The sequence below is a fragment of the Paramormyrops kingsleyae genome, unplaced genomic scaffold (genome assembly GCF_048594095.1).
Source record: "Paramormyrops kingsleyae isolate MSU_618 unplaced genomic scaffold, PKINGS_0.4 ups99, whole genome shotgun sequence".
Classification (NCBI taxonomy): domain Eukaryota; kingdom Metazoa; phylum Chordata; class Actinopteri; order Osteoglossiformes; family Mormyridae; genus Paramormyrops; species Paramormyrops kingsleyae.
The window spans coordinates 76,137-88,426 of record NW_027326037.1 but is presented as its reverse complement, the minus strand read 5'-3'; the positions used below and the strand labels follow the sequence as shown (position 1 = coordinate 88,426).

The 12,290-nt window shown below is 42.3% G+C and overlaps 1 long non-coding RNA gene across 1 annotated transcript; it reads left to right on the top strand.

The window, feature by feature from the left end:
• The first annotated feature begins 487 nt into the window (after nucleotides 1-487).
• Nucleotides 488-1,907, top strand: LOC140586944 (uncharacterized). Its single transcript, XR_011988723.1, has 5 exons — nucleotides 488-574; nucleotides 943-1,009; nucleotides 1,225-1,379; nucleotides 1,492-1,602; nucleotides 1,784-1,907. It is a non-coding gene; the product is annotated as an uncharacterized lncRNA (long non-coding RNA).
• The last annotated feature ends 10,383 nt before the right edge of the window (nucleotides 1,908-12,290 follow it).

Sequence of the window (12,290 nt, the reverse complement as noted above, 5' to 3'; positions counted from 1 at the left end):
GTGTGTGTGTGTGTGTGTGGTGTGGGGGGGGGGGGGGGGGGGGGGGGGGGGGGTAGTTGGTTAATGAGCAAGCGGCAGCCTTTTTGCGCTGTATATTCACAGACGCACATCGCGATTTAATTTGCTGCACAGCTATATTTTGATTTATTCATCCATCTATCTATCAAATCGGACATTTTACGTGGCATCTGAATTATACTGTAATTGACTCCAATTACATGACTGGATTCCGGGATTCCCTCTGCATCACAGAAATAATACGGCTTTAAGTTATAAATGGAACTTACCTTTATCTTCACGGAGGGATGGTGTTCGCGAATATGGGAGAACATGTTCGACGTATTTCCTCCTTTTGCGGCCACTGTTCGTCCACATTTCTTGCAAACTGGATATCCACCCCACGATCATTTTTCGGATACCCAAAATATTCCCATACTGCAGATTTTAATTTTTTTTTCGGCAGGAAATAGAGATTAGAATTTGCAGCCACTATCGGACATTTTCGCCGCTGTGCATTTATGGGTGGAGTCTAAGCAGTAAAGCGGAAAGAAGTTCCATATACACAGCAGCGCAGGTGAGATCTGGTTTCTTTTTTTTTTTTCCAAACCGCGGATAGGCAAATGTGCATGATATGATAATCGTACATGTCAATATCACAATAAACCGCCATACCGGTATACCGTTACAACCCTAGTGGGGATTGATACACCTTACAAAGTTGATGCTGTAATATTTATCACTCTGATGCATTGTTCTGACCCATATGCATATAAGCCTTTCAGTCTGACAAGCTGGTAGTATCATGACTGCCTTTTTCCAGGTCTGGTGCCCAACGTGATCAAATTGTTTTACACCTGTGCCCTCAGGTGGAGTCAACTCTATGTGATACCATTACAATATGTCATAGTTTTACAATAGTTGTGACAATATAATTTCTTTTAGGAAAATTCAATGTGTTGAAAGCACAGATGGTAGAGGAGGAGGAATGGGTTCCATCTCCATTGAACAGGTATTTATGTAGCTGATCTTACAGCTGAACCTGCTGTTTTTCTCTTTTTTTCTCTGTGCTTACTGTGCTGTACCCTACAAAAATGTGAAAACAATGAGCTTCATTTTAAGCAGTTGGAGTTGGAATGTAGAAGTCATGCTATTTTTGTCTGTTTTTGTTATATTACAGAACTATTGTAAAATAATATTTGCGTGCTTGTATGATTTCTTTCACAGATCCCCCTCGACGTCCTGGAGGATATCCTTTTAGAAGTAGTCCTGTTCGAGGGTGACAAAGCTTTTTTAAAGCTGTCACTTGTTTGTCACCTTTTTTTGGGACTTAGTCGGAAGGGAAACATTCCGTGCCCGAGCGCATTTTCAGTGGCTTGACAGTAGGTATAAAACATATTATGATATTTGAATACCCTTTGAGTTAGGATGTTTGTATTCCCATTAACAAGGGATTTTACTCTAATGAATCATTCTTAAATTTGAAACCTACAGGTGTAGTCCCATGGAAACTGTACAGTGCGGCCTATCAAGCACAATTCCGACGATTGTATCGCCTGGAATGCTGCCAGCACTGTCTAGAGACTTATAAGAACAGCTTACCAGGTATGCATACTGTGTAAGAATGTTGACAATTGTTGCTGAAGTCAGTGGTTGCAAAAAGAAAGTCACCAGAACAATTTATTGTGTGTCAGGTCCTGAATATTTTCTTGAAAGTATGCAATGAAAAACATTGTTGCTCTGTTTTGATACTAAGTATGCTTGCTTATTATTTATTGTCCCATAGGCTACATTGGGCGTGGAAGACGAGGGAACTTCACACAGCCTGGGTTCTGCAGCGAGTTCTGCAAACACCTTACGGAAGACTTGGGTGTGTGAATGGGTGGGTGGGTCAGTGAGTGAGTGAGTGAATGGGTGGGTATGTAAGGAAAATAGCAAATTGGATGACTTTGGAATAAAAAAATAACAGCTACTATGCCTCTGTTTCCTTGTCTACACACAGACTACACACATGACCGAACCACATTTTAAGTTTTATCAGCTTTTCATTAAAAAGCACAGTGGCACCCAATTGTGATGAGTTACTGTATGTGGAAATGAGTGGCACCTCTGTATCATTTGTGAATAATTTGTCATCTCATATCGACATTAAATCATAAGTTTATTTAATTTTAATGTTGGCACAGAAATAAGTTACAGTGCCTTTGGAAATGCAATAAAATGCTCATTTGGAAAACGTTTAACTATCCTTTGTAATTGAGTAAAATTATGATAACCGAATACTTTTATAAGGCACTGTATACTTGATTGCAATGGGTTTTATTACTTTCCGGCTATATTAATACACCAATCAATATGTTAACCAATCATCACAGACAAGCATTACATCGATATCGGATTGAAACTATATTATGGCCATCCTACAGCTACATAAACAAGGGTAAATAGTCCTACTTTCACTGTCCTGGAGAGAGAGAGCGAGAGAGACAGAGATGTAAACATGTAAGCAGCAGCAGAATAAAATAGAAATATGATTTCAGAATGTTTTACTTACTGTATGCAAATGTCATTTTCGAGAAATGTTTGGCTCGCATTATCACCAAATTGATGACAATATCACCATTTACTACAAAACTTTGAACTCAATAATTAACAAAATAATATATAAGAAATAAATTGAGAAACTAAATTTCCTGTTACAGACAATTTATCTTAAAATAGTTTGATGTTCAGAATGCTCCTCACTCCACTTCACGCAACTTTAAAACACGCAAGGACCATGTTAGGCCAAAAGCTGAACAATGTTTGTGGGCAACACTCTTGATTTCCCCAGGAGATCTAGACATAGCATATATGCTCACCTAAAGGATTATTAGGAACACCTGTTCAATTTCTCATTAATGCAATTATCTAATCAACCAATCACATGGCAGTTGCTTCAATGCATTTAGGGGTGTGGTCCTGGTCAAGACAATCTCCTGAACTCCAAACTGAATGTCAGAATGGGAAAGAAAGGTGATTTAAGCAATTTTGAGCGTGGCATAGTTGTTGGTGCCAGACGGGCCGGTCTGAGTATTTCACAATCTGCTCAGTTACTGGGATTTTCACGCACAACCATTTCTAGGGTTTACAAAGAATGGTGTGCAAAGGGAAAAACATCCAGTATGCGGCAGTCCCGTTGGGCGAAAATGCCTTGTTGATGCTAGAGGTCAGAGGAGAATGGTCCGACTGATTCAAGCTGATAGAAGAGCAACTGAAAGTCCAAAAACCAACTGAGTGGTTGGCTGAAATAACCACTCGTTACAACCGAGGTATGCAGCAAAGCATTTGTGAAGCCACAACACGCACAACCTTGAGGCGGATGGGCTACAACAGCAGAAGACCCCACCGGGTACCACTCATCTCCACTACAAATAGGAAAAAGAGGCTACAATTTGCACGAGCTCACCAAAATTGGACAGTTGAAGACTGGAAAAATGTTGCCTGGTCTGATGAGTCTCGATTTCTGTTGAGACATTCAAATGGTAGAGTCAGAATTTGGCGTAAACAGAATGAGAACATGGATCCATCATGCCTTGTTACCACTGTGCAGGCTGCTGGTGGTGGTGTAATGGTGTGGGGGATGTTTTCTTGGCACACTTTAGGCCCCTTAGTGCCAATTGGGCATCGTTTAAATGCCACGGCCTACCTGAGCATTGTTTCTGACCATGTCCATCCCTTTATGACCACCATGTACCCATCCTCTGATGGCTACTTCCAGCAGGATAATGCACCATGTCACAAAGCTCGAATCATTTCAAATTGATTTCTTGAACATGACAGTGAGTTCACTGTACTACAATGGCCCCAACAGTCACCAGATCTCAACCCAATAGAGCATCTTCGGGATGTGTTGGAACGGGAGCTTCGTGCCCTGGATGTGCATCCCACAAATCTCCATCAACTGCAAGATGCTATCCTATCAATATGGGCCAACATTTCTAAAGAATGCTTTCAGCACCTTGTTGAATCAATGCCACGTAGAATTAAGGCAGTTCTGAAGGCGAAAGGGGGTCAAACACCATATTAGTATGGTGTTCCTAATAATCCTTTAGGTGAGTGTATGTGTGTATGTGCACAATGAATGAATGGAATAAGCTGCTACAGTTACATTGAACCATGTGCTTGTGCTCATGTGCACAAGCACACACACACACACACACACGCCGATGGGCTTTAAAGTTTAACTTTAGGTTTGTGAAAGCAGACATAATTATTTCTGTCAGGACCTCGATGTGTATCCAAGCCCCAAAAACACACTAACTCAGGCGTTCACGCAACTTATCGCGAAAAACCAGACAGAAATAGACTTGAAAATTTTAAAGAAAAGACATTAGCGGTTTTTGTTAATGTTTAAAGGTATAAAAAAAAACCTTTGCTGCCTTTCTTAAATGGCTAGAAAACATTGCCTCAACACTATTAAACACGGAATCCGCTGTTTGTAAACGGTCCGCATTTTACCCTCACCGCTAAAATAGTTGTGCTTGTTTCACACTTTCTCTTGTTTCGCTTGGGTATGCCTCTACTTAAATATTGTGTCTCTAGTTAAAAGTTTGGGACCTGTGTCTCATTCACATAGGCTTTCACATATGCAAATTGCCACCCCTCTTCTGGGCTAATGCCGTACGCTCATTTTGACAACGAATTGCCAGCGTTATTCGTTGATTTTTTTTGTCTAAAATGTTTATTATTCACATTGGTAGAAAAGTGCTTCAATACTTTAAAAAAAGGTCATGGTTTATTTGAAATAACTGGGCACTCCGTTTGTTGCTGCCATATTTTGAAATGGGTTGTCTAAGGAATCCTTATTCTTTGTTTGATGCCCCGGTTTCGGGTAAACATCCGCGACGGTTTATGACTACACCACATGGCCAAAGTGGCCTGCGAACGGACGATCACCCTGATAACAAAATACAACTAAATACATCTTTGTCAGGATGTGGGGGGGGGGAGAGGTCTATGACATTCGGGCTAAATGGGGGCAATAGCTTGGGGAGCCAGCCTATCTCAAAGCCTGTGGCCTGTTTGATTCTACCCCATGTTTCCTCCGTGTATGTCCGCTGTGATATGCTTAACAGACACGTTTGATGGCATTATTCTAACATAGCATGTTGCTAAATACCGCTCACTAGTTCCTACAGCTATTAAATGTATTTAAATGAAATCGGGGCATCTTGTTTAGAATAAAACTAAGAAAATACAGGAGATCGATCTTTCGCGTGTGTTGCTGCCGCCGCCATTTTGAAAGGCGCGTCTGCGTCACTGCGCATGCGCAAGCTTCGCATCCCATAAGGCAGTTATTTCGCCCGCATTGTTCAAACGAGTGGCACGCGCCTGGCCCTGCTCCTTGGATAATGGCAGCCTAGATCACGCTAGCTTTGTGCTACGCTGACGGGACCCAGAGCCGCTATGGATGGATCTTCGCCTTTGGTGAAGTGTTTTTTTTTCTCTTTGACATTGAAATAAAACTGTTAAACTGATTACGGCTTTTTCTCATTTTTAAAAACTTGGGCTAAAGTAGTTGTGCTTGTTTCACACTTTCTCTTGTTTCGCTTGGGTATGCCTCTACTTAAATATTGTGTCTCTAGTTAAAAGTTTTGGACCTGTGTCTCATTCACATAGGCTTTCACATATGCAAATTGCCACCCCTCTTCTGGGCTAATGCCGTACGCTCATTTTGACAACGAATTACCAGCGTTATTCGTTGATTTTTTTTGTCTAAAATGTTTATTATTCACATTGGTAGAAAAGTGCTTCAATACTTTAAAAAAAAAGGTCATGGTTTATTTGAAATAACTGGGCACTCCGTTTGTTGCTGCCATATTTTGAAATGGGTTGTCTAAGGAATCCTTATTCTTTGTTTGATGCCCCGGTTTCGGGTAAACATCCGCGACGGTTTATGACTACACCACATGGCCAAAGTGGCCTGCGAACGGACGATCACCCTGATAACAAAATACAACTAAATACATCTTTGTCAGGATGTGGGGGGGGGGAGAGGTCTATGACATTCGGGCTAAATGGGGGCAATAGCTTGGGGAGCCAGCCTATCTCAAAGCCTGTGGCCTGTTTGATTCTACCCCATGTTTCCTCCGTGTATGTCCGCTGTGATATGCTTAACAGACACGTTTGATGGCATTATTCTAACATAGCATGTTGCTAAATACCGCTCACTAGTTCCTACAGCTATTAAATGTATTTAAATGAAATCGGGGCATCTTGTTTAGAATAAAACTAAGAAAATACAGGAGATCGATCTTTCGCGTGTGTTGCTGCCGCCGCCATTTTGAAAGGCGCGTCTGCGTCACTGCGCATGCGCAAGCTTCGCATCCCATAAGGCAGTTATTTCGCCCGCATTGTTCAAACGAGTGGCACGCGCCTGGCCCTGCTCCTTGGATAATGGCAGCCTAGATCACGCTAGCTTTGTGCTACGCTGACGGGACCCAGAGCCGCTATGGATGGATCTTCGCCTTTGGTGAAGTGTTTTTTTTTCTCTTTGACATTGAAATAAAACTGTTAAACTGATTACGGCTTTTTCTCATTTTTAAAAACTTGGGCTAAAGTAGTTGTGCTTGTTTCACACTTTCTCTTGTTTCGCTTGGGTATGCCTCTACTTAAATATTGTGTCTCTAGTTAAAAGTTTTGGACCTGTGTCTCATTCACATAGGCTTTCACATATGCAAATTGCCACCCCTCTTCTGGGCTAATGCCGTACGCTCATTTTGACAACGAATTACCAGCGTTATTCGTTGATTTTTTTTGTCTAAAATGTTTATTATTCACATTGGTAGAAAAGTGCTTCAATACTTTAAAAAAAAAGGTCATGGTTTATTTGAAATAACTGGGCACTCCGTTTGTTGCTGCCATATTTTGAAATGGGTTGTCTAAGGAATCCTTATTCTTTGTTTGATGCCCCGGTTTCGGGTAAACATCCGCGACGGTTTATGACTACACCACATGGCCAAAGTGGCCTGCGAACGGACGATCACCCTGAGAACAAAATACAACTAAATACATCTTTGTCAGGATGTGGGGGGGGGGGAGAGGTCTATGACATTCGGGCTAAATGGGGGCAATAGCTTGGGGAGCCAGCCTATCTCAAAGCCTGTGGCCTGTTTGATTCTACCCCATGTTTCCTCCGTGTATGTCCGCTGTGATATGCTTAACAGACACGTTTGATGGCATTATTCTAACATAGCATGTTGCTAAATACCGCTCACTAGTTCCTACAGCTATTAAATGTATTTAAATGAAATCGGGGCATCTTGTTTAGAATAAAACTAAGAAAATACAGGAGATCGATCTTTCGCGTGTGTTGCTGCCGCCGCCATTTTGAAAGGCGCGTCTGCGTCACTGCGCATGCGCAAGCTTCGCATCCCATAAGGCAGTTATTTCGCCCGCATTGTTCAAACGGGTGGCACGTGCCTGGCCCTGCTCCTTGGATAATGGCAGCCTAGATCACGCTAGCTTTGTGCTACACTGACGGGACCCAGAGCCGCTATGGATGGATCTTCGCCTTTGGTGAAGTGTTTTTTTTTCTCTTTGACATTGAAATAAAACTGTTAAACTGATTACGGCTTTTTCTCATTTTTAAAAACTTGGGCTAAAGTAGTTGTGCTTGTTTCACACTTTCTCTTGTTTCGCTTGGGTATGCCTCTACTTAAATATTGTGTCTCTAGTTAAAAGTTTTGGACCTGTGTCTCATTCACATAGGCTTTCACATATGCAAATTGCCACCCCTCTTCTGGGCTAATGCCGTACGCTCATTTTGACAACGAATTACCAGCGTTATTCGTTGATTTTTTTTGTCTAAAATGTTTATTATTCACATTGATAGAAAAGTGCTTCAATACTTTAAAAAAAAGGTCATGGTTTATTTGAAATAACTGGGCACTCCGTTTGTTGCTGCCATATTTTGAAATGGGTTGTCTAAGGAATCCTTATTCTTTGTTTGATGCCCCGGTTTCGGGTAAACATCCGCGACGGTTTATGACTACACCACATGGCCAAAGTGGCCTGCGAACGGACGATCACCCTGATAACAAAATACAACTAAATACATCTTTGTCAGGATGTGGGGGGGGGGAGAGGTCTATGACATTCGGGCTAAATGGGGGCAATAGCTTGGGGAGCCAGCCTATCTCAAAGCCTGTGGCCTGTTTGATTCTACCCCATGTTTCCTCCGTGTATGTCCGCTGTGATATGCTTAACAGACACGTTTGATGGCATTATTCTAACATAGCATGTTGCTAAATACCGCTCACTAGTTCCTACAGCTATTAAATGTATTTAAATGAAATCGGGGCATCTTGTTTAGAATAAAACTAAGAAAATACAGGAGATCGATCTTTCGCGTGTGTTGCTGCCGCCGCCATTTTGAAAGGCGCGTCTGCGTCACTGCGCATGCGCAAGCTTCGCATCCCATAAGGCAGTTATTTCGCCCGCATTGTTCAAACGGGTGGCACGCGCCTGGCCCTGCTCCTTGGATAATGGCAGCCTAGATCACGCTAGCTTTGTGCTACGCTGACGGGACCCAGAGCCGCTATGGATGGATCTTCGCCTTTGGTGAAGTGTTTTTTTTTCTCTTTGACATTGAAATAAAACTGTTAAACTGATTACGGCTTTTTCTCATTTTTAAAAACTTGGGCTAAAGTAGTTGTGCTTGTTTCACACTTTCTCTTGTTTCGCTTGGGTATGCCTCTACTTAAATATTGTGTCTCTAGTTAAAAGTTTTGGACCTGTGTCTCATTCACATAGGCTTTCACATATGCAAATTGCCACCCCTCTTCTGGGCTAATGCCGTACGCTCATTTTGACAACGAATTACCAGCGTTATTCGTTGATTTTTTTTGTCTAAAATGTTTATTATTCACATTGGTAGAAAAGTGCTTCAATACTTTAAAAAAAAGGTCATGGTTTATTTGAAATAACTGGGCACTCCGTTTGTTGCTGCCATATTTTGAAATGGGTTGTCTAAGGAATCCTTATTCTTTGTTTGATGCCCCGGTTTCGGGTAAACATCCGCGACGGTTTATGACTACACCACATGGCCAAAGTGGCCTGCGAACGGACGATCACCCTGATAACAAAATACAACTAAATACATCTTTGTCAGGATGTGGGGGGGGGGGGGAGGTCTATGACATTCGGGCTAAATGGGGGCAATAGCTTGGGGAGCCAGCCTATCTCAAAGCCTGTGGCCTGTTTGATTCTACCCCATGTTTCCTCCGTGTATGTCCGCTGTGATATGCTTAACAGACACGTTTGATGGCATTATTCTAACATAGCATGTTGCTAAATACCGCTCACTAGTTCCTACAGCTATTAAATGTATTTAAATGAAATCGGGGCATCTTGTTTAGAATAAAACTAAGAAAATACAGGAGATCGATCTTTCGCGTGTGTTGCTGCCGCCGCCATTTTGAAAGGCGCGTCTGCGTCACTGCGCATGCGCAAGCTTCGCATCCCATAAGGCAGTTATTTCGCCCGCATTGTTCAAACGGGTGGCACGCGCCTGGCCCTGCTCCTTGGATAATGGCAGCCTAGATCACGCTAGCTTTGTGCTACGCTGACGGGACCCAGAGCCGCTATGGATGGATCTTCGCCTTTGGTGAAGTGTTTTTTTTTCTCTTTGACATTGAAATAAAACTGTTAAACTGATTACGGCTTTTTCTCATTTTTAAAAACTTGGGCTAAAGTAGTTGTGCTTGTTTCACACTTTCTCTTGTTTCGCTTGGGTATGCCTCTACTTAAATATTGTGTCTCTAGTTAAAAGTTTTGGACCTGTGTCTCATTCACATAGGCTTTCACATATGCAAATTGCCACCCCTCTTCTGGGCTAATGCCGTACGCTCATTTTGACAACGAATTACCAGCGTTATTCGTTGATTTTTTTTGTCTAAAATGTTTATTATTCACATTGGTAGAAAAGTGCTTCAATACTTTAAAAAAAAGGTCATGGTTTATTTGAAATAACTGGGCACTCCGTTTGTTGCTGCCATATTTTGAAATGGGTTGTCTAAGGAATCCTTATTCTTTGTTTGATGCCCCGGTTTCGGGTAAACATCCGCGACGGTTTATGACTACACCACATGGCCAAAGTGGCCTGCGAACGGACGATCACCCTGATAACAAAATACAACTAAATACATCTTTGTCAGGATGTGGGGGGGGGGGAGAGGTCTATGACATTCGGGCTAAATGGGGGCAATAGCTTGGGGAGCCAGCCTATCTCAAAGCCTGTGGCCTGTTTGATTCTACCCCATGTTTCCTCCGTGTATGTCCGCTGTGATATGCTTAACAGACACGTTTGATGGCATTATTCTAACATAGCATGTTGCTAAATACCGCTCACTAGTTCCTACAGCTATTAAATGTATTTAAATGAAATCGGGGCATCTTGTTTAGAATAAAACTAAGAAAATACAGGAGATCGATCTTTCGCGTGTGTTGCTGCCGCCGCCATTTTGAAAGGCGCGTCTGCGTCACTGCGCATGCGCAAGCTTCGCATCCCATAAGGCAGTTATTTCGCCCGCATTGTTCAAACGGGTGGCACGCGCCTGGCCCTGCTCCTTGGATAATGGCAGCCTAGATCACGCTAGCTTTGTGCTACGCTGACGGGACCCAGAGCCGCTATGGATGGATCTTCGCCTTTGGTGAAGTGTTTTTTTTTCTCTTTGACATTGAAATAAAACTGTTAAACTGATTACGGCTTTTTCTCATTTTTAAAAACTTGGGCTAAAGTAGTTGTGCTTGTTTCACACTTTCTCTTGTTTCGCTTGGGTATGCCTCTACTTAAATATTGTGTCTCTAGTTAAAAGTTTTGGACCTGTGTCTCATTCACATAGGCTTTCACATATGCAAATTGCCACCCCTCTTCTGGGCTAATGCCGTACGCTCATTTTGACAACGAATTACCAGCGTTATTCGTTGATTTTTTTTGTCTAAAATGTTTATTATTCACATTGGTAGAAAAGTGCTTCAATACTTTAAAAAAAAGGTCATGGTTTATTTGAAATAACTGGGCACTCCGTTTGTTGCTGCCATATTTTGAAATGGGTTGTCTAAGGAATCCTTATTCTTTGTTTGATGCCCCGGTTTCGGGTAAACATCCGCGACGGTTTATGACTACACCACATGGCCAAAGTGGCCTGCGAACGGACGATCACCCTGATAACAAAATACAACTAAATACATCTTTGTCAGGATGTGGGGGGGGGGAGAGGTCTATGACATTCGGGCTAAATGGGGGCAATAGCTTGGGGAGCCAGCCTATCTCAAAGCCTGTGGGCTGTTTGATTCTACCCCATGTTTCCTCCGTGTATGTCCGCTGTGATATGCTTAACAGACACGTTTGATGGCATTATTCTAACATAGCATGTTGCTAAATACCGCTCACTAGTTCCTACAGCTATTAAATGTATTTAAATGAAATCGGGGCATCTTGTTTAGAATAAAACTAAGAAAATACAGGAGATCGATCTTTCGCGTGTGTTGCTGCCGCCGCCATTTTGAAAGGCGCGTCTGCGTCACTGCGCATGCGCAAGCTTCGCATCCCATAAGGCAGTTATTTCGCCCGCATTGTTCAAACGGGTGGCACGCGCCTGGCCCTGCTCCTTGGATAATGGCAGCCTAGATCACGCTAGCTTTGTGCTACGCTGACGGGACCCAGAGCCGCTATGGATGGATCTTCGCCTTTGGTGAAGTGTTTTTTTTTCTCTTTGACATTGAAATAAAACTGTTAAACTGATTACGGCTTTTTCTCATTTTTAAAAACTTGGGCTAAAGTAGTTGTGCTTGTTTCACACTTTCTCTTGTTTCGCTTGGGTATGCCTCTACTTAAATATTGTGTCTCTAGTTAAAAGTTTTGGACCTGTGTCTCATTCACATAGGCTTTCACATATGCAAATTGCCACCCCTCTTCTGGGCTAATGCCGTACGCTCATTTTGACAACGAATTACCAGCGTTATTCGTTGATTTTTTTTGTCTAAAATGTTTATTATTCACATTGGTAGAAAAGTGCTTCAATACTTTAAAAAAAAAGGTCATGGTTTATTTGAAATAACTGGGCACTCCGTTTGTTGCTGCCATATTTTGAAATGGGTTGTCTAAGGAATCCTTATTCTTTGTTTGATGCCCCGGTTTCGGGTAAACATCCGCGACGGTTTATGACTACACCACATGGCCAAAGTGGCCTGCGAACGGACGATCACCCTGATAACAAAATACAACTAAATACATCTTTGTCAGGATG